The sequence below is a fragment of the Hippopotamus amphibius genome, chromosome 7 (assembly GCF_030028045.1).
Source record: "Hippopotamus amphibius kiboko isolate mHipAmp2 chromosome 7, mHipAmp2.hap2, whole genome shotgun sequence".
Taxonomy (NCBI): Eukaryota; Metazoa; Chordata; class Mammalia; order Artiodactyla; family Hippopotamidae; genus Hippopotamus; species Hippopotamus amphibius.
In genome coordinates, this window is record NC_080192.1 from 75,861,386 (window position 1) to 75,883,512 (window position 22,127).

The 22,127-nt window shown below is 38.0% G+C and overlaps 1 protein-coding gene across 2 annotated transcripts in view; it reads right to left on the reverse strand.

Annotated features, from left to right (window-relative positions):
• The window catches only part of TMEM131 (transmembrane protein 131), a 209,466-nt gene that overhangs the window by 180,029 nt on the left and 7,310 nt on the right, over positions 1-22,127 (reverse strand). The gene's annotated exons all lie outside the window — the stretch shown is intronic.

The window sequence follows — 22,127 nt, forward strand, 5'->3', positions numbered from 1 at the left end:
ACCATAAGGAAATACCACCACAAATCCACTAAAATGACTGAGGACACCAAGTAGGCAAGGTTGTACAGCAAGAACAACTGGAATTCACATTCGGCTGGTGGTGGTGTGGCAGCTTCTTATAAAGGTAAACATAATCTTACCATATACTCATCAATCCCACTCCTAGGTATTTACTTAACAAGAAATGAAAATACTTGTTGATAGAAAAACACTTTTATGTGAACGTTCACAAAAGCTTTAATTATAATAAACCAAAACTGAGAATGTCCAACAGGTTAATCAACTGTACTATATCCATGTAATGGATCACTACTCAGCAATAAAGAGAAACAAACTGCCATAGATGCAACATGAATGAATCTCAAAAGCATTACCCGAAGCAAAACAAGTCAAGCACAAAAGACTGTATGATTCCATTTATTTTAAATTCTAGAAAAGGCAAAACTACAGTGACAGAAAGCAGATCAGTGGTTGCCTGGAGCCAGTATAAGAAGATGACACTGACTGCAAACAAGTACAAGGGAACTTCTGATGAAAATGTCCTTGACTGTGTATGACTGTGTATGACTGTGTATGTTTGTGAAACTAATCAAAGTGTACACTTAAAACTGGTGAATTTTACTATATGCAAATTATGCATCAGTACAGCTGTTAAACATTAAAAAAGGAAAGCTGGCACAAGTTCAATGAAGTTCACTCATCTTATAGGGATGTTTTAGGTACATATTACTACAGCTATATATGCTCGAAATAAACACCCCAAGGGCACACAGCTTCACCCAGTTTCTGTCTTTTCTTTATCTCCTCTGTGTTTAAGGGGAGAGAAAAGGAGTTGTGCTGCTTCTCAATGGCTTTTTTTTTTTTTTTAAAGGTCCTAGGAAGCAGTCAGCTTTAAAAAGTATTAAGATTGTTAGCACAGTATGATTTTCACTTGGAAAACTAAATGTTTGTATTGATACTACATCATGTATTACAAAGTTTTTCTTCTATGCAAATGTACTGTGGTATATTTCTATTAAAAGTGCAAGATATCTGAATACAGATTTAATATTTGCAAGAGTAAGTTATCTTCTCAAATATAAACACTTTCCTCAATCCAGTTTTCTGACCCACAGGCTTACATAAAAACAAAATAGGTGTAGTAATGTTCTACAACACTCCACCTACTTCCAGGAAAACTGGCAAACCAAGTGCTCACTTTCCCGACCCTTCTGCCAGTAGGATGGTAGCAATCCCTACACACCCATCACCACGTACAGCTGCAGTCAAGGGTCTCCTTTTCTTTCTCAATAGAACTCCTATGCCCCCAAGACAGAAGAACATAAAGGAGACTACCATCTACAAGTTCAAAAATACTGCTGTTAAATTTAGGAAATTGGGAGAATTGTTACAGCGCTCTATTTTTACACTGAGTTTTTTTCCACGACTGACCTCTGACCTCTGTTTCCCTGCCATTTTGCTCATGTCACTTCCTATTACTAAAATCGGCATGCAAGTCACATACCTCCCTTTAGAGTAAATTCAGTCCAACGGCACATAAGGCACGGGGGAATACAGTTAAGGAAGAAGTCAACATTTCCCATAACTTCCTTAAAACAGTTACATAAATGTTGCCGAGGAAAGCAAAAATCACATGTAACTAAGAACGGAGCTTGTTAAATACATACTTAAGAAATATTGTCCGTGACTAAATCAATCCTTTTGCAATCAGATTGTTTTTCCTTCAACTTTTACATCTCCATTTCCAGACAGAAAAACACTGCAAGATAAAAATAACCAGAGTAAAATGTCTAACAACATCTACTGAAGGCCTTGTACATCTACTGAAGGCCTTGTGCATACTGAGCACTGAGCTAGGCAATCTGTATGCACTATTCTTACTTAATCCCTACAAATCCTGGGAAGGAAGATGTTAATCTCTAAAACAGGGAGGCATTATCAAATGGTAAAATTAAATGTATACTATTAACTACTATCAGGAAACTTTGGGAAAACACTGATTCATGGTCTTTAATCCCCAGTTTCCTCATCTATAAAATATACATTTACATTTCTTGTTTAAACAGGCACTATTGTGCACAGTATCTGGCACATACTAGCCACCACTTACTAAGCACCAACTATCAGGGCCATTTATAGGGCCATGCAGCTAAGCACCTAGAGGAAACCAGGAAGAATGAACGTGGGTGGTGTGACGGGCCCTATGACTGGGCACCAACTCACCTCACAAACAGCACAGCTTGTTTAAACAGTCCCTAGTGTAATGAAAAGTACTGTTTCTGGAAATCTGAAGAAATTCTCCAATGAATTTAGATTGGTAACCTGGCTACCTCTGAAAGCTAGCTTCTACCTTTCTTTAGTCTGCCCGTGGAGAAATGATTTAAACATAATTTTGAAATTCATATAGAGGTAGAAATAGATGGCATTAGCCAAGATTCCTGGTGTGGGTCCTTCAACCAGATCTAAAAATCTAAATGGGCAGAGAAAGAACAGTAATGTGAGGAAAATTCTGTAAAGTGTGAGAGAGAACTTAAAGAAAAAAAATTAATACAAAGTGAAATCAGAAACTAAAGAAAAACTTCACGAGCAAGATTATCAAATTTAGTTCTCAATTTAACCTGTCATCATTAAGTTGATAGTATAATTTTCTTCCCTTGTCATAAAAGAAAATTCTATCACAGATATCTAGTATGTCAAACCACCTGACTACCAGAGCTGACGACACATATACTGAACACGTTAACCGCAGAGGAAGCTGACTGGTTCTCTGCTCAATGCAACATTAATTCAGCAGATGTTAAACCTACATAGTGTCTGGCACCCAACTCAGATGGAGTCCTTCTGGGGTGGTTAGTAAGGTCTGGAAGGCCTAATTTTACTTGACCTGATATTTTCCTTTGAAAGAGAGAACACTTCTCTAATTTTCTTACTTCTTCCACTTTTCAAATCTAATTCTTTGAGTGTTCTGATCTTAAAAGTACTTTGGCAAAGAGTACACTACGAATGAAAAGTATAAGCTACCTGAGGATAGGAGTCACCTCTTACGCATCTCCAAGGCCTCAATGACCAAGTCAGTGTCTGACATACTCCTTGGCCATCAATAAATGTTTGCTGAGCTGAATGTGTGGAATACCTTCAGACCAAGGAGTCAGTCTGGTCCAACCGAACATAACTGCAATCTGGCTCTCCTGGGATTACACAAGTCACCCAGACTGGTCTATAATATGAATGTGTGACATCAACGACAGCCAGCACTCATCTAGCACTTACTACATGCCAAGCCCTAGAGATGACCCAATGCCGTCCTTGCACCAACCCTAGAAGGGAGATACTCTGACCATCTCCATTAAAGCAGATCAGGAAGCCAAGGCATGAGGGCTGGAAAACCCTCTCAAGGTCACAGTCAAGGCGGTACTCCCAAGTCAGCTGTATGTCCAGTCTCAACACGAGACAGGCAGCCAGGCTCCTCAGGCAAGATGATAAGACTGATCACTTATCAGAAGACTTATCAGAGCTTGCTGTGGCCAGACTTTTCCCAGGAGTGTTCACAGGTTTGAATTCAGCCACACCTGCCCATTGTTGAAACAACAAAGGGGCACACTTGTTTGACAGTGGCAGGATGAGCTGAGTGGAACTACAGAGCTGTGTTCTGACTCACTATAAACCTGGATCCACCACACCTAAGAGCCTCGCTGGTAATGTTCTCTCCACTATATATATGCTGAACAACACAGGCTTCTTTATAGTCTACCCAAGTCCCTCCTGTTGCACACATAACCTTGATAAGCAGCTTTCACCCTACACTGTAATTATTTGTTTATGCCTGTTTCTCTAACAAGAAATTCTTGGAAGAGAATGGCTATGTCTTACTCCTAAACATATTCCCAGAGCCCAGCTGCGGGCTCACTGAACACTGGTTGCGTGAAAGATACACACTGACAGGGAATGGGAAGCAGAGCTGAAAACAAGACAGTGTGGAAATGTGTTCACACGTGTGACAACAGAATGGGAGGCTCGAGAAGGTCCCACCTATTTACTTTTCCTTGGTACAGACCAACTGGCAGAAAGGAAAAGGGAATAAAAAAATCAAAGTATAAAGATCCCATGGAAATAAGGGATTTTAATAGGTAATTAAAAATAACCTATAATTAACGATTGTACACTTGCTAATCCAAAGCTTACAATGGGGGATTTCTCAAGAGGGTCCGTACTGGAGGAGGGAAGGTGATGGTAGACAGATTTATCAAGCACCCTCAAATCAAAAGTGTAAGCTTCTCAACCTCTCCATGTAGTGCCTTTATTCCATTTAATCTAAGAGGAAACAGGGTAAACAACCTGACCAAAGTCACAGATAGGGCTAGCAAGTACCAGAGCCTCACTGCTTTTCTTTTTATCAAGCCATGCTGACTTCCCATGTGAAACATCCTGCTGGGATGTGTTATGTCATTTTTTAGGGTTTTTCTTTTTTGAAGTTGGGAGGAAGGGAAGAATAAAAAAAATCTAAAACTCTCTCCGAGACGCATCATAACAAAGCTACAGTGTCAAGCCTAAGACCCCAAAATGAGTTACTTATACCAAGCAAAGTCAGTTCAAAATGTGTTTATTTATGGACCCCAAAAGCTTTATTCATAGACCAGCATTTTGCTTATAAGGAAGAAATGGTCCTGGTAAGGGACCTGTAAACTGGATCACAGTAAAGGTCTTTTCTCACAGCTCCCAGCTGAGGCCCTCTGTCCCCCCACCTCACGCGTACTCTCGGAGAGCCCTGCCCAAAGCAAGTGGCCTAGCCTGGCAAGCACTTGTGACCCGTAACATGAGTATCTGTCTGCAGGCCTGCTCACCGTACCACACTGGAGGCTCCTGCAGGGCCAGAACTGCATCTTTACCTTTCTAGACCCAGCCTAAGACATGGCACCCAGTGCATAAAAATTAATGAATTAATGTGCCATTGTTCAGCCTAGTCTGGTGACCAAATAAGAACTGAACAAGTAAGAACTGTGACTGGTAGGTAAAGGCAGTGTTTAAAAAAACAAACAAAAAAACCAAATGTGGTGTTTTAATGTTTTAAGTATTAGCATTTTAAGAAATCAGCATGAAGTTCTAAGATGAACACAGAGATGGTCATGAAGTAGCCTTCAGTGACTGATTCAAGTTCCAACTGAGTCAAGATGTACTGAGCATGTGCTGTGTTCATGTACAATGCAGATAAGAGTGAGCACTCCTATCTCCCTGCAACCAGGCCTCTGAGAACAAGTTCCAACCCAGAAGGGGGATGTTCAGATCAAAACATAAATCAGAAAGTCTGTTAAGCAGTGCTGGCGTGTGCTTGCGGGGAAGCCTAAACAAAGCAGGAGTGAATCCCAACAGCTTCCACTCACCTTTGTGTGGTGAAGACAGAGAGCTGTCGTCAGGGGGACAAGATGCCTTCCTCAACTCACCTTGCAAGCCAGTTTCTAAGGCATGGCCTTCCCAGCAGAACAAAAAGGAAATGAGAACACTTATGTTGGTGAATTAGCTGACTTAACTCAATACAGTGTAATTTGTTGATGAGTTATAACCACCGAGTATGTATAAATTAAGACTTTTATTTTCAATTGTACAAAGGCTCTGAAGAGAAATCACCCTGTACATCTTAAGACCAGGCCCCCCGAGGGTGGTGGGGTAGGGAGGTTAGGCATACAATTGTTTTATTACCAGTTTCTTTCAGGCCCCAGGCCAAGCTCACCTTGTTTAGGTCTTTCTACCACCCATCCAACTCCTTCTACAGCCCTCCCTCCGCTAGCCTGTTACTTCTTTCGTCCCCTAACTCTGTCTGCAGACACCCAAATGCCTATATTATGTTTCTGAATACATTTCCTTTTCAAAATCTAATGAATGACACTTTCAGGCCTTCTCTGATATTCCTGAATGTATCTTTCTGTATAGATATTCCAAAGTCTTGGCGCACTCATTCTGCAATGATTCAGGAACATACCTACATACCTATATGGTGAAAATTACCCATATATCACTGTATAAAACCTGCTCAAATTAAAAAGAAAGACAGAAACCGACGCAGTAAGAATCTATAGGAATAGAACTATGAAACTGAAAGCCAGACCCCTTCTCCCACAAGTAGCTGGTGGCCACCACGTGTCTTCACTTCCAGAGCAGTTTGTCGTGCAACAGTGGACCGCCTCATGTTACCATAAGGGATGGAGAATTGTCCACTTCTCTAAATTTTACTCAGTGCCTTTCACAACTTGTCCAATGCTGAGTTATGCAGGAACCCAGGAGGGTCCAGGTTAGTTTCTGTCTGCAAACCAAGACCCTGGCAACATCCCATTCCTTTCGCATTGTTGATTGAGAACTACTTTAATAGCGCTGCTGTAGCCAGTAAAGAAGTACTTCCAGGAATGGGCAGCTGTGAACAAGAAGTAGGAAACACAAAATATCTTCCAGGAATAGTCACTTAGGAGAAATTGTTTCCAGCATGGAATGGAATGCAAAATTTGCATACATCATTCAAATAAAACACGGTATCTTAAAGAAATAGCTACCTGTCTGGGATGCATCCTTGGGCTTCCCTTATCCCCAAGGAACTGCTCAGTAAGGGGCAAGAGGGAAATAAGAACTGATACAAGAGACAAAAGCTCCAAGCACAGCTTCTTTCCTTGGGGGAAAGGGGTGGGAAGATGAAAATAGAGACATAAGCCAAAGGAAATAGCCTAGAAAAAATTTAAGAAGATAGGAAGTCTTCTCTGTAAAGATATCAAAACCCAACATTTGAGTACCTATGTAAAGTGCCTAACAACTTTATTAATAAGCATGTGTGTGCCAATTTTATAGCTGAGAAAAGTCCACAATTAAATAATTTGTCCCCAGGACACAAACAGCTAGTAAATGATAAATATGTGAAGAAAAGTCATCCATCTGCAAAGCCTTCACCTTGTCTATTTACCAGGCACCAGACCCCAGGCAGAACCCAGCCAGGTGGAAGAACAGATAGATGTTCAGCCAACTGAGGCTGCTTTGCGTGATAAAAAAAAAACAACACAAGAAGTTAACTGTGATAAATGTGTGTGGAGGTGGGGGGTGGGGTGGGGACAGAGATACTATTATATGATTTTAAGAGAAAAAAATATTGAAATATAAGGTAGGTTGATACCTGCCTAAAATTACATTTGTGGCAATAAATTAACTTCACACACTTGAGAAATTTCTACAGATTGCCAGATATGACGAACTGAAAAGTTCTCAATTCACAACTTGAGCAAGTAATCCATAAAATTTAATATACAAATTGTATCTGAAATTAAAATAAACTACCTCTAAATATTATGTATGATAGACAAGCTATATACAACACATTTAAAAAAGTGTAGGTTTACAGAGTTTCATTGTTTCTAATAATATTTTTTAACATGCATAGGTTAAGAAGAAAATCCTTAGATCATTTTTCTTCACTGTAAAAAGAAAGAAAAATGTGTGGCAGAGGAGAAGGATGCTGAAAGCCATCTATCTTTGCCAGGCAGAATGACGTTCCCCCACCCCCTAGTTGTCCATGTCCTAATCTCAGGAACCTGTGAATGTGTTAGGTCACAAAACAAAAGGGAATTAAGGCTGCAGATGGAATTAAGACTGCAATCAGCTGACTTTAAGATAATAAGGTTATTCTGGAGTATCTGGGCGGGCCCAATATCTCTAAAAGTGTAAGAGGGAAGCAGAAAAGGGAGGACCAGAGAGACGGCAGATTAAGAAGGACTTGGCTGAAGCCAAGGCATGTAGCAGCCTCTCAAGAAGCTTGGAAAGTCAAGCAAACAGTTTCTCCCCTTGAGCCTCCAGGAAGGACACAGACCTACCAACACCCTGATTTTAGTCTGTGGTATCCATTTCAGACTTCTGATCTCTAGAACTGCAGGATAACTAATTAGTGTTCTTTGAAGCCACTAAGCTTGTGGTTATTTGTTACGGCAGCAATAGGAAACTAATACACCATCTGATCTGAAATTACCAAAACCTTCTGTAGCAAGAGGTTTGGGAATAACACCTGGAAATAACAACATTGGCTATACTGGAGAATAATAACTGATACAGATGTCTAGACTTCTACCTCTGGGCAAGAAGGAGTAACAGGGACCATACCCTGCCACCTGAAACAACCAAACAGTCAAAATACACGAAATGATAGTTTTCAGGCCCTAAATATCAGTCAACGAAGAACAACAATCTCTAAGAGAGGGGAAACAAACAAGCTGAGCCCTATAATTGGCCCACTGCCTTGAGTTACTAGGTCACAGGGAGGGGAAACTGATAGAACCTGGTGGATTCTCTGAGTTGATGAGAAAGAGCTGAGAGTCCAAGGAAACCAAGGCAGTCAGAGTTCATAGGGCAGAATCCCAGAAAGGAGAGAGGTGCACAGAGAACTACAGAGGGTCTCTGTAGTCAGCAAAGTACTGATCAACACCTCAGGGGGGAAAGAACCACCCAAAAGGATTAGAGGGAACAGCGCTGAGCACTCGCAGAGCCAGTTACAGTGCCTGTTCCCACCAGTCAAACTGGGAAAACCCACATCGTGGGATTCTGGATAGAGGACTTAGGACGGTCTTGCCTCAGCTGTGGAAAATACCTAGTCAGCCTGAGCACTGCTCCTGACCCACCTAACAAATCTTAAAAGCAAGACCCAAAAAAGATCAAACTGTTTCCAATTAACTTAACTGCATTTGAGAACAAAGCTTAAGAACGGTTCTAGGAATTCAAAAAAAAAAAAACAAAGTAAAATAAGAAATGTCTGGCATCCAATTAAAGATTACCAAGCACACAAAAAGGTAAGAAAACAGGAACCACTGTGATAATAATCAACTGAAACCAACCTAGAACTCGCACAAATGTTAGAACAGCTGATAAGACACATTGAAAAGTATTATAAATGTTTTTCCGTAAGTTCAGAAAGTTAATAAGTAGAGAAGTAAAAGATATAAAAAAGACTGAAGTCACACAGAGATGACAACTATTGATACAATATATGAGATGAAAAATACACTGGCTGGGATTAATGGCAGAGTAGACACTGCAAAAGAAAAGTGATGAACTTGAAGGCATTAGCAATTACAACCAAAATGAAACACAAGGAAAAATGCAAAAAGTAAGTAGTACAGTGAGCTGTGGGAACAACATCAAGCTGCCTAACACTCGAATGCTTGGAGTCCCCAAATTGAGGAGACGAGGATAGGAAAAACATTCAAAGAAATAATAGCTGAATTCTTCCCAAACTTAATGAAAACTATAAATCCATAGATCAAGAAATTCAACAGGGACTTTCCTGGTGATGCAGTGGTTAAGAATCCATCTCCTAATGCAGGGGACACCGGTTCGATCCCTGGGCCAGGAAGATCCCACATGCCGCGGAGCAACTGAGCCCGTGTGCCACAACTACTGCACCTGCACTCGAGCTCATGAGCCACAACTACTGAAGCCCACACACTTAGAGCCCGCAACAAGAGACACCACCACAATGAGAAGCCTGCGCACCACAATGAAGAGTAGCCCCCGCTTGCCGCAACTAGAGAAAGCCCAGGCGCAGCAACAAAGACCCAATGCAGCCAATAAATAAATTAATTAATTAAAAAAATTTAACAAACATGACACATGAAAAAAAACAACTATACCAAGAGACATCAAATCAAACTGCTCAAAACAAGTGACAAAAAGAGATACATTACATACAGAGGAACAAAGATAAGATGACATCAAATATCTCATGGGAAAATAAAGAGAGAAGAAAGTGAAGGTAACTCTAAAGTACTAAAAGAAATAAACATAGCAATCTATAATTCTACACACGGCAAAAATATATTTTGAAAATAAAAGCAAAATAAAGATTTTCAGACATATAAAAGATAAAATAAATTATTAGCAGATACACACTTCAATAAATGCTAAGGTAAATCTTTCAAGAAGAAAATGATGCCAGGTGGAAATATATAAAAGAATGAAAATCATAGAAATGGTAGCTACAAGTAATTACACAGACTAAATGTAAATATATAAAAACATATACAAATAAATGTATACAAATGTATAAGCACACACACATATATGCAAATCTCTGGAAAATCTTTTTAAAAAATCATTGACAGTTAAAGAAAAATCATAACAATGTATCGTTAAAACTCAATAACAAAAAGATCCCTGGTAAATCCCCAAAGGCCTCAAAATCAAAGATCTCAGTTTCCACCTTCAAAAACTAGAAGTAATGAAGTAAGCAGAAAAAAGGAGATAATAAAAAATCTTAGCAGAAATAGAGACAGAGACAGAGATTTATAGGGAGAAAAAAAACCTGAAATCTGTTTTCAAAAAGAATATGAAAATTGATAAGCCTTTAGCCAGACAGATCAAGAAAATTTAGAAAAGATACAAGTTATAGGGACTTCCCTGGTGGCACAGTAGTTAAGAATCCACCTGCCAATGCAGGGGACACGGGTTGGAGCCCTGGTCCGGGAAGATCCTACATGCTGCGGAGCAATTAAGCCAGTGGGCCACAACTACTGAAGCCTGCATGCCTACAGCCCGTGCTCCACAAGAAAAGCCACTGCACTGAGAAGCCCGTGCACCACAATCAAGGGTAGCCCCTGCTTGCCACAACTAGAGAAAGCCTGTGCACAGCAACAGAAACCCAACACAGCCAATAAATAAATAAAATCAATTAATTTTAAAAAAAAGAAAGAAAAGACACAAGTTATAAATATCAGGAATGAGAAGTGTCACCACTACAGATTCTACAAATATTCAAGAGATAATAGGAGAACATTACATACAACTTTTTCAATAAATCTAATGACTTAAATGAAGTAAGAGAAATAACCTAAACAGAAAAAGAGAGAGAACCTAAACAGCCCTGTATCTTAAAAGTTGACAAAACCCAAAAAACCCCACAAAGAAATTCCATGCCCAGATGGTCTTAATGGTAATTCTTTGATTGGTAACCACATATTATGGGGAAAATAATACCAATTCCAAGCTGACTCTTTCAAAAAACTAATAAGGAAATGCTACCTCAACTATTTCTACGAGGCCAGTGTTTCTCTAATACCAAAAGCAAAGACATTACAAGAAAACAGAATACTATCCCTCATGACTACAGACATAAAAATTCTAAACAAAGTTTTAGTCAAAAAAATCCAGTAATACATTACAAGGATAATACATCATGGTCTACTTAAGAAACTCAAGGTTAGTGATTCACCATATTAACAATCTTAAAAAAAAAAAAATCTCAACAGCCACATAAAAAGCATTTGATAAATGCAACATCCATTTCCGTTAAAAAACCCTCATCAAACCACCTATCAGGGATGTTCACTCTTAACTACTTCTATTAAACATTGTACTGGAGGTTACAGCCAGTGCAATTAGGCAAGAAAGATTAAAAGTATCCAGGTTGGAAAAGAGGAAGACAATTATCTGTGTAGAAAGTTACAATGGAATCTACAGAAAACCTATTAGAACTAATAAGTCTATTTATGAAGATTAGAGAATACAAGATCAATACATGAAAATCAACTTATTTCTATATGCTAGTGATGAAAACCAGAAACAGAATTAAAAATACCATTTAGAATGGTATAAAAAAATATGAAATGCTTGGAAATAAATCTGACCAAAGATATTTAAGATCTTTACACTGAAAACTACAAAACATTGCAGAGATATTCACACTCTCCCCCGTCTTTATTATTCATTCAATCTGTTGATGGACATTTAGGTTGTTTCCATGTCTTGGCTACTGTAAATAGTAATGCTATGAATATTGGGGTGCACAGATCTTTTCGAATTAGTTTTCTCCAGATATATGCCCAGGAGTGGGATTGCTGGATCATATGGGAACTCTATTTTTAGTTTTTTGAGGAATCTCTATACTGTTTTCCACAGTGGCTGTACCAATCAGCCACTGTACATCCCCATCAACAGTGTTAAGAGGGTTCCCTTTTCTCCACATCCTCTCCAGCATTTGCTACCTACAAGTAACAAAACAAGTCTACAGACTTTTTAATGGTGGCCATTCTGACTGGTGTGAAGTAGTCCCTCATTATAATTTTGACTTGCATGTCTAATAATTGGCAATGTTGAGCATCTTTCCATGTGCCTGTTGGCCATCTGTATGTCTTCTTTGGAGAAATGTCTATTTAGGTCTTCTGCCCATTTTTTGATGGAGTTGTGTTTTTGTTGTTGTTGTTATTGAGTTGTATGGGCTGTCTGTATATTTTGGTAATTAAGCCCTTGTCAGCTGCATGTTTGCAAATATTTTCTCTTAGTCTATAGGTTGTCTTTTTGTTTTATTTATGGTTTTCTTTGCTGTGCAAAAGCTTATGAGTTTGATTAGGTCCCATCTGTCTATTTTTAATTTTACTTCTATTGCATTGGGAGACTTACCTAAGAAAACACTGGTAGGATATATGTCAGAAAACATTTTGTCTATGTCCTCTTGTAGCAGGTTTATGGTGTCATGTCTTATACTTAAGTCTTTAAGCCATTTTTAGTTTATTTTTGTATACAGTGTGAGGGTGTGTTCTAACTTCACTGATTTACATACGGCTGTCTAACCTTCCCAATACCACTTGCTGAAGAGATTGTCTAGGAGGAAATCTTTGATACCTTGAGTTAGGCAAAGAATTAGATACAATACCAAGAACATGATCTATAAAAGAACAACTTGATCAACTGAGCTTAATCAATTAAAAACTTCTGTTCTTCAAAAGACTGTTAAAAGAATGAAAATACAAGCTATCAACTTGGAGGAAATCTTTGCAAACATATTATCTCCAGAGAACTTTCAGCCAGAATATATAAGGAACTCTCAAATCTCAATTAGGAAATGAATAATGCAATAAAACATGGGCAAAAGATTAGAAAAGCCTCTTTACCAAAGAGGATATATGCATAGCAAACAAGCACATGAAAAGATGCTCACCATCATTATTCACCAGGGAAATCTGAACTAAAATTACAAGCTATACTGTACATTTGTTAAAATGGCTAAAATTTAAAAAACTGACTATACCAAAAGGTTGACAAGGAAGTGGAGGGACTGGAACTCTCATACAATGCTAGTGGAGATATAAAATGGTATAACCACTTTGGAAAACAGATTGGTTGTTTCTTAAAGTTAAACATACACCTACCATGTGATGCAGACAATCCACTCCTAGGTTTTACCTAAGATGAAATATATGTGCATACAAGGACTTTAACAAGAATGTTCATAGAAGCTTTATTTGTAATAGCTCCAAACTACAAACAACCCACATTTTCAACATATGTATGGATAACAAATTACGGTACATTCATAAACTGGAATACTACTCAGCAATTAAAGGGAATAAACTATTGATTCTTACAAGGAATTGGATGAATCTCAAAGGCACAGAGGTGAGTAAAAGAAACCAGTCCCAAAACTATATGATTTCATTTATATGACATTCTCAAAAAAAGAAAACTATAACGATGGAGAACAGATCACTGGTTATCAGGAATGAGAAGTGTGAACAGGGAGTGTTACTACAACAGCCATGCATGAGAGAGTTTGGGGGATTAATACAACTGTTCTACATCCTGAGTGTGGTGGTGGTCACACAAATCTATACATGTACTAAAATTCATAGGATTACACACTTCAAAAAAAATCAGTAAAAAAAAAATTTGTTAGGATACCAGGCTACACACACTCCCTTCCCTCTTCCCGCCCTCCCTGTCTCTTTTGTACCTTGCTGCTTTCATTTTATAATGTATTTAGGTAATTGCTCTCCCTCATTTTTTTTATAAGTGCATAATAATACACTTTGTGGATATAATTATTCAACCACATATGGACGTTTAGGCAGTTTCCAGTATTTTCAATTACAAATAATCATGCTATGAATAACCATGTGTGTATTTGTATGTCAGAAGGATATCTTGAGGCTCAATTCCTAGGACTGAGATTGCTAAGTCAAAACTACAAACATGTACATAGTTGTGTCAGATATTGTGCCAAATTTCTTTCCATTAAAAGCTGTACCTTTTTTGCATTCCCACCAGCAAGCTGTGAGAATGCATGCTTTCCCACAGCCTCACCCAGAGATGTTACCAAGCTTTTAAACTTCTGCCAATCAGATAAGTGAAAGATGGTATCTTAGTTTTTTCTCTCTTAGACAAAAAGAGTATTTTCTATTTTTAAATAAACTTTAAAAATATTCACATGCTCATTTAAAATACACAATGCATAGTTTATAATATATTCACAGATTGTGCGATCACCACCACTATCTGATTCCAGATAATTTTCATCACCCCAAAAAGAAATATATCTATTAGTGGTCAGTCCCCATTCCTCTCTCCTCCAACCCTAGGCAACCACTAATCTACTTTGTGTCTCTATAGATTCGCCTATTCTGGACATTTCATGTAAATGTTTTTTTGTGGTCACACACGGCCTTTTGTGATTGACTCTGTTCACTCAGTGTAATGTTTTCAAGATTCATCTGTTTGTAGCATGCATCAGTGCTTTACTTCCTTTTATGGCTCAATAATGTTCCATTTTACTTATTCATTCATCAGATGATGGGACTTTTTAGTTGTTTCCACTTTTTATCATAAAAAATACTCCTGGGACTTCCCTGGTGGCACAGTGGTTGGGAGTTCGCCTGCCAATGCAGGGGACCCAGGTTCGATTCCTGGTCCAGGAGGATCCCACATGCCGTGGAACAACTAAGCTCGTGCAGCAACTAAGCTTGTGCGCTACAATTACTGAAGCCCACGTACCTAGAGCCCGTGCTCAGCAACAAGAGAAGCCACCACAATGAGAAACCCGTGCCCCACAACAAAGAGTAGCCCCAGTTGGCCGCAACTAGAGAAAGCCCATGCGCAGCAACGAAGACCCAACACAGCCAATCAATCAATCAATAAAATACTTCTGTGAACATTCCTGCACACAAGTTTTTATTTTCATTTCTTTTGGGTATATATCCAGTAGAATTGCTGGATCATATAGTAACTATATATTTAACATCTTGAGGAAGTGCAGACTTTTTCCCAAAGCAGTTGCACCATCTTATATTCCCAATAGCAACATGACATTTCAAGTTCTCCACATCCTCACCAACACTTACTATGTCTTTTTCATTACAACTACACTAGTGGGTGTGAAGCGCCACCTAATTTTGCTTTTGATCTCTATTTCTCAGATGGCTAATGATACTGAGCATCTTTTCATGTCCTTACTGTGTATATCTTCTTTGGAGAAATGCCTATTCAGATTCCTCATCCATTTTTTTATTGCATTGTCTTTTTATATTGAGTTCCTTATATAGTCTACGTACACGTCCCTTACCAGACATGTGCTTTGCAAAAGTTTTCTCCCATTCTTTCGGGTGTCTTTTCACCGTTTTGATAATGTCCTTTGAAGCACAAATTTTTTTCATTCATTTATTTTTCACTCTTATTTTTTAAATTTATTCATTAGACATAAAACTACTGTCAGTTTGCTATTAATAGCCAAAACTTTGCCCTCAATTTCTTAACTTGTCTTGCTGTAGATCAATTATAAACAGCTTGGGGACTAGCACTGGTTCACAGACTATACCTGGAGTAGAAACGGTGCAAAATTTACCGGAAGATAATGAAGTGATGTTCCTTAAGACAAAACTTTTTTTCATCGTGATGGTGTCTAATTTATCTATTTTTTCTTTGTTTGTGCTTTTGGTGTCTTATCTACCAGAGAAGCTTAAGCACAGACTCAATGTCTGTGGTAGACTGAATAACAGCTCCCCAAGATGTCCACATCCTAATCCCTGGAATCAGTGAATGTTACCTTAAATGGCCCAAAAGATTTTGTAGATGTGATTACATTAAGTATTCTGAGATGGGGGTTTAGGTATCTTGATAGTCTAAACCTTAGACTATCCAGATGGGTCCAGTATAAAACGGTGGCCTTTCTAGGAGGGAGGTAGGAAACCAGAGGGACAGACGGCAAGGTGATGATGAAAGGAGGAAGCTGTAATGAAGCAAGACAATGGGGTGATGTGAGGAAGGGGGCATGAGCCATGTTATGCAAGAGGCCTCTAGAAGGCCACAGGGCGAGGAAACGGATTCTCCCCAAAGCCTACAGAAGGAACACAGACCTGCCAACACCCTGATTTTAGAATACCACCCTTCGGAACTATAAGAGAATAAATCCGCATTGTTTTAAGCCACTGAAGTTACAGTAACTTGCTACAGCAGCACTAGGAAAGGGTTCAAGGTTTTAACTGGGGGCTGGTCACGGAGGTACCCTCTGCCTAGCACATTCCAGACTCCCAGAAGGAAAGCAGGTATTAAGCATAAACCACATGTCCTTGGGTCTACTCATGGAATTTCTATTCTATTCCACTTCTGTGTCTATATACAAATACCTTACTTCTTCCAATTACAGAATGGCTTAAGAGTATGTTCTATTAACTGCTTGTGCTAGTGACACCTCATAACTTTTCTTTTTCAGCATTTTCCAGCATTTCTACATGTTTATGAATTTTAACGCAACTTTCCTAACTTTATAAGAAGTTCTCTTGGTAATTTTTAATCACATTTGTGTTAACGTTGACTTAGGGAGAACTGAAATCTTTGTGACGTTGAATTCTCCCATCCAAGTACAAGGAATGTCTTTCTACTATTCAAATCTACTTTCATGCCTTCAAGAATGTTTTAAAGTTTTCCTCAGGTTCTGCACATTTCTTGTTAAGTTTATTCTTAAAACTATTTTGGTGGTGTTGTTGCTATTACTATTGAAGGCTTTTTGCAATGTTTGAAATATTTCAAAAAACTTTTAAAAGCATTTTGTAAAAATACAAAAGCAAACATGCACAATATGTAAAAATATACACATCAACGAGAGGGAGCAAAAGTGCCTAAGTGTGAAAGAGTGGCCTGTTAGCTGCTAGCAGCCCAAGTCCAGTGTGCATCAACAGACAGATTTTCTAGGGGAAATAGGGACATGAGTTAATTCACCACGAGAGTTCAGTGAAACCAGCGTTAAGGTGGCTGGTATGATTCAAACAGCCAAGAGCAATAGCTCAGCGCAAAAGAGCATAAGATAATTTCATCTGACAAAGCATAACAACTATCTGAACTCTGAAACTCTTAAAAATACAAGAAGTTTCCTAATTATTATCAAGAATATCTAATTTCAACCAATTACCCCAATCATACCTCACAGTGCAAAAACATAAGGATGTCTACTTTTTTCACCACTCTTATTTAACACTTTTCTAAAACTCTAACCAATGCATTAATACATACAAACATAGTAATGTATATTTAATATTAGATCAAATAAGTTGTTATTCAATCATTTTATATCTACAAAGTTGCAATTTCATAAAGTGTAACATAACACCTGTATTTGTGTGTATATATATACATGTGAAAGGAAAAGAAATAAAAAACATAAAGATGTCAACAAGTTCCAAATTTGTCTAACATTTTGACACAATTCTAATCAAAAATCAAATGGAAACAATTTTTTGCAAAAACAATTTTAGAGTTCATAGGGAATAAAAACAAGATAGACAAAAAATGTTTTGGGAAGAATAGTAACTTAGGAGGAGGGGACTACCTGTCACGCTAGCTAATGGATAAAGATGTAGCACTTAAATTTAAAACAGAAATATACAAATATATCTGTGAAGAAAAAAAAAACAGAAAATCAAGAAACTGATCCAAGTATTTAATATAATTTGCATGAAAAGGAAATATTGTGTATAATTCAATAAGTGGTGTTAAGGCAACTAATCATTTGAGAAAAATAGATTCCCTGATACCAATAGACTCTGAAGAATTAGAGATCTGTATTTGAAAGTAGAAGCATGAAGATATAATACTGGTGAATGTATAAACTTTATGCACAGGGCTTTTTAGGCATAACAATAAAAGCAGAAACCATAAAGGAAAAGAGTGACAGTGTGGTCAATACATTTTCTTTTAATAAATTTATTTATTTATTTATTTATTTTATTGGCTGTGTTGGGTCTTTTTTGCTGTGCCTGGGCTTTCTTTTAGTTGCGTTGAGTGGGGGCTACTCTTCGTTGTGGTGCACGGGCTCCTCATTGCCGTGGCTTCTCTTGTTGCAGAGCACAGGCTCTAGGTGCATGGGCTTCAGTAGTTGCAGCACATGGGCTCAACAGTTGTGGCTTACGGGCTCTAAAGCGCAGGCTCAACAGCCATGGCACACGGGCTTAGTTGCTCCGGGGCATGTGGGATCTTCCTGGAGCAGGGCTCAAACCCGTGTCCCCTGCATTGGCAGGCGGACTCTTTAACCACTGCGCCACTTAGGAAGCCCATTATACATTTTTAAGTAATAATAAAAAACAGAAAATTAAAACTTAAAAATGCAAATGGAAACTTGGAAACATATGAAATCCTTAATTAAGTGTTCATTTAAGTCAAAAAGAAAAATTCAAACACCAACGGAAAGATGTGACCAAACAACACAAAAGGAATATAAATGGCCAGCAAATGTGTAAAAGTGTTCAGTCTTACCAGCAAATTCTTTTTAATGTGCTGGGCACTGTGCTAAGGGTAAATGTCTGCAATAACTCCATGAAAGAAGTGCTATTATTACCCCTACTCTATGGATAGTGAACCTGAGACAAACAGTGGTTAATGCTACTTACCTACCACAGTCACACAGCCAGAAGGCAGGAGATGGCCAGAGCCCAGAGCCACACTCTGAATCACTATTTCTACTTAACTTCCTACCTCTTGTGGACTTCTCTCTCATTAACTTAAGATAACTCACAGGGTGAGTTTGGTATGTTCTTCCTACCCCACCTCCTTGCCATGCACAGCGGAATGGTGCTTCCCAGAATTCCTTCCTGGCTGACACACACTTTAACTTAGGTCTATAACTAGAATACTGCCTTGGGTCATCCAGAATTTCTTGAGGTTCTGTGATCTTAGTGTCCCAGAGGAGAGACAGGAGCTCTATCCCTCCTCTCTCTGAACTTGAGATACATCTTACACCTAACTGCATCACTCAACCTGGTGTGAAAACATAGTTAAGAAACACTAGCAATTTTTAAATATCAATTAAACAAAGGGATATCTTTTATTGCCAGGTGGGCAAGGACGTAAAACAAGAGTAACAGCCAATACGGGATAGCGGGCACCTTCACACAGTATTGCTGAAATATATGAATTGATAGTTTTCTTCAAAGCCAATTTGGCAATAACTGTTTTTTTTAAAATAGGGAACAGGGAGAAAAAGGCAGAAGAAAGAAGAGAGATGATAACTGATGTTGGTTCTTTCTACTTGACAGATCACAGAAATTTTTCTCAATTTACTCATCCATATTTTACGTTTCATTTCTACAACCAACATGAATTTTTTTCTGTGAAATTAAAAAGTTTCCCCAAACTGGCCTCTAAGTTGTATGCACAAGAAGAATTATTATATATTACACTGTCTCATCTTACTGGAGCTTAAAATCCTATATTATACTTTCACAAACAAGCACCCCTCAGCAGTACTGACAGCCACAGAGGAATTGTAGCCAAGAACAAACAGATTTAGGAGAAGAAGGGAGAAGGACTGTGGCCCCACACAGCATGAATGTGAGGATTACAAGGCATGCAAAGCAACCAGCACAGTGCTGGACACAAAGAAAGAACCTGATAAACAGCAATCACCATCAAGTCATTCTAGGCGTTACCAATTACAGGCAATAAGTGCTTACATAATATATTCCTGAAATGGTACAAAATGAAACTTGCATAAATATTATCATCTCATAAATACTTCTTCTCCATTCTGGTTCATCTTTATGAACCATCTTTATGGTTTATTGCTTCTCCTACCAAGACAGAACTCAATGTGTTGAACTCCTTAAAATGCTAGGTCCAGGAAGAATATGACCCAGCCCTTAACCTCCAGAAGCTCAAGATCCTATACAAGTATAAATAAACCCAGATGCAGCTAGTAAGAAACCGACAGTATTCAGAAATTATTTTCTATTTACAAGAACCTCTAGGATTCTAATAAAATTAGATCTAATTGCCAGCCTGCTCCCTTCTTACTTTCCTCTCTTGTCAACACTATTCTTAGTAACCTATGTTCAAGTCCAGCCATAACCCAAGAGAAGCCCTCAGGACGGTGAGGTAAACTTCTAAATATGAAATAATTCCCTTACCTGTGAAACATAACTACTGCTGCACTAGCCTCGAAAAGAGACATTACCTCTTGACAGTGCTAACCACTACTCCATTCTCCATTTGCAAATCAAGAAGCAATACTTCACATAAGCCCATTCCACAAATTCACGGAAGCATTTTTTAAAAGTGATCCAGCTAGAAAAGCACACTGCCCTCTCTCAGATATTGCTTAGATGCCAAGTTAAACTTTAGAATGACAAACGTGAACCTTATTTCAAAGCTCTTTATAAATAAAGTTAAGTTTTATATAGCATCTTTGTATCAGAAACAATTCCCTAGGAAAATCTTCTGCTTCCAATTCACTCATTCCCCACCAAAGAAAATCTAAGCAGGGCCTGCACCATACCATGAATGCAAACTGCTAATTAATTTGTACGAGTAGAGTTGGCTTAGGCTATTTCTCAAATTTACTGCTGAGATGAGTTTTTATTAGTGCATGCTTTGATTCAAATGTGTACTATAACTACATAGGAGAAAAATTAGTTCTTAAGAACCAAAGTTAGACTGTCATATTTTATAATCATAATTGATTAAGAAAATAGTCACAAATTGTTAGAACTTAAGAGGGCTCAAAATACATTTCATTTTATAGGCAAGTAATCGAAGGAAATATCTTAAGTATGCAGAATTTTTTGTTTCAAAAGCAGAGTATGGTTCTTTTATCAAAAACTAGTTCACAACTGTTATATGATGAAGGTTTGATTTACAACAGCATCAAAAAGAATAAAACATCTAGGAATAAATCTAATAACCAAGGAGCTGAAAGACTTGTACACTGAAAACTACAAAACTGCTGAAAGAAAGTGAATAGGACACAAATAAGTGGAGAGCCATCCCATGTTCATAGATTGCAAGATGTAATATTGTTACGATATCAACATTACCCAAAGCAACCTATAGGTTCAATGCAAAACTTATCAAAACCACAATAGCATTTTTGCATAAATAGAAAAATTCATCCTAAAATCCATATGGAATCTCAAGGGAAGCCGAACAGCCAATATTAAAAGAGAAGAACCAAAGTTGAAGTCTCACACCTCCTGACTTCAAAACAAATAACAAAGCTACAGTGATCCAAACAGTGTGGTACTAGCATAAAGAGAGATAAACAGACCAATGGAATAGAGAGCCCAGAAATAAACTCTTACGTACATGGTCACATGACCATCATACAAGGGTTCCAAGACCACTGAATGGGGAAAGGACAGTCTCTTCAACATATGGTGCTGGGAAAACTGCACATCCATGTGCAAAAGAATGAATTGGGACCCTTATCTTACATCATATACAAAAATTAACTCGTAATGAATATCAAAATATAAGAGTCCAAACTGTAAAACTCCTAGAAGAAAGTACTATAGAGAAAAGCTTCATGACATTGGATTTGGCAATGTTTTCTTGGATTTGATATTAAAGGCACAGGCAACAAAAGCAAAAATAGACAAATGTGACATCAGACTTAAAAACTTCTGTGCATCAAAGAATACAATCCTAAAAGGCAACCTACAAAATAGAAGAAAATATTTGCATATCATCTATCTGATAAGGGGTTAATATCCAGAATATATAAAGAACTACAACTCAACAAAAATAACCCAATTAAAAAATGGGCAAAGGATCTGAATAAATATTTGTATCCAAAAAAGATACACAAATGACCAACAAGCATATGGAAAAAAAGCTCAATATCACTAATTATTACAGAAATGAAAATCAAAACCACAAAGAGATATCACCTCATACATATTAGGATGACCACTATTAAAGAAAGAAAGAAAGAGAGAGAGAGAGAGAGAGAGAGAGAGAGAGAGAGAGAGAGAGAGAGAAAGGAAGGAAGGAAGGAAGGAAGGAAACGAATGAATGAACAAGTGTTGGTGAGGATGTGAAGAAACTAAATCTTTGTGCACTGTTGGTGGAACTGTAAAATA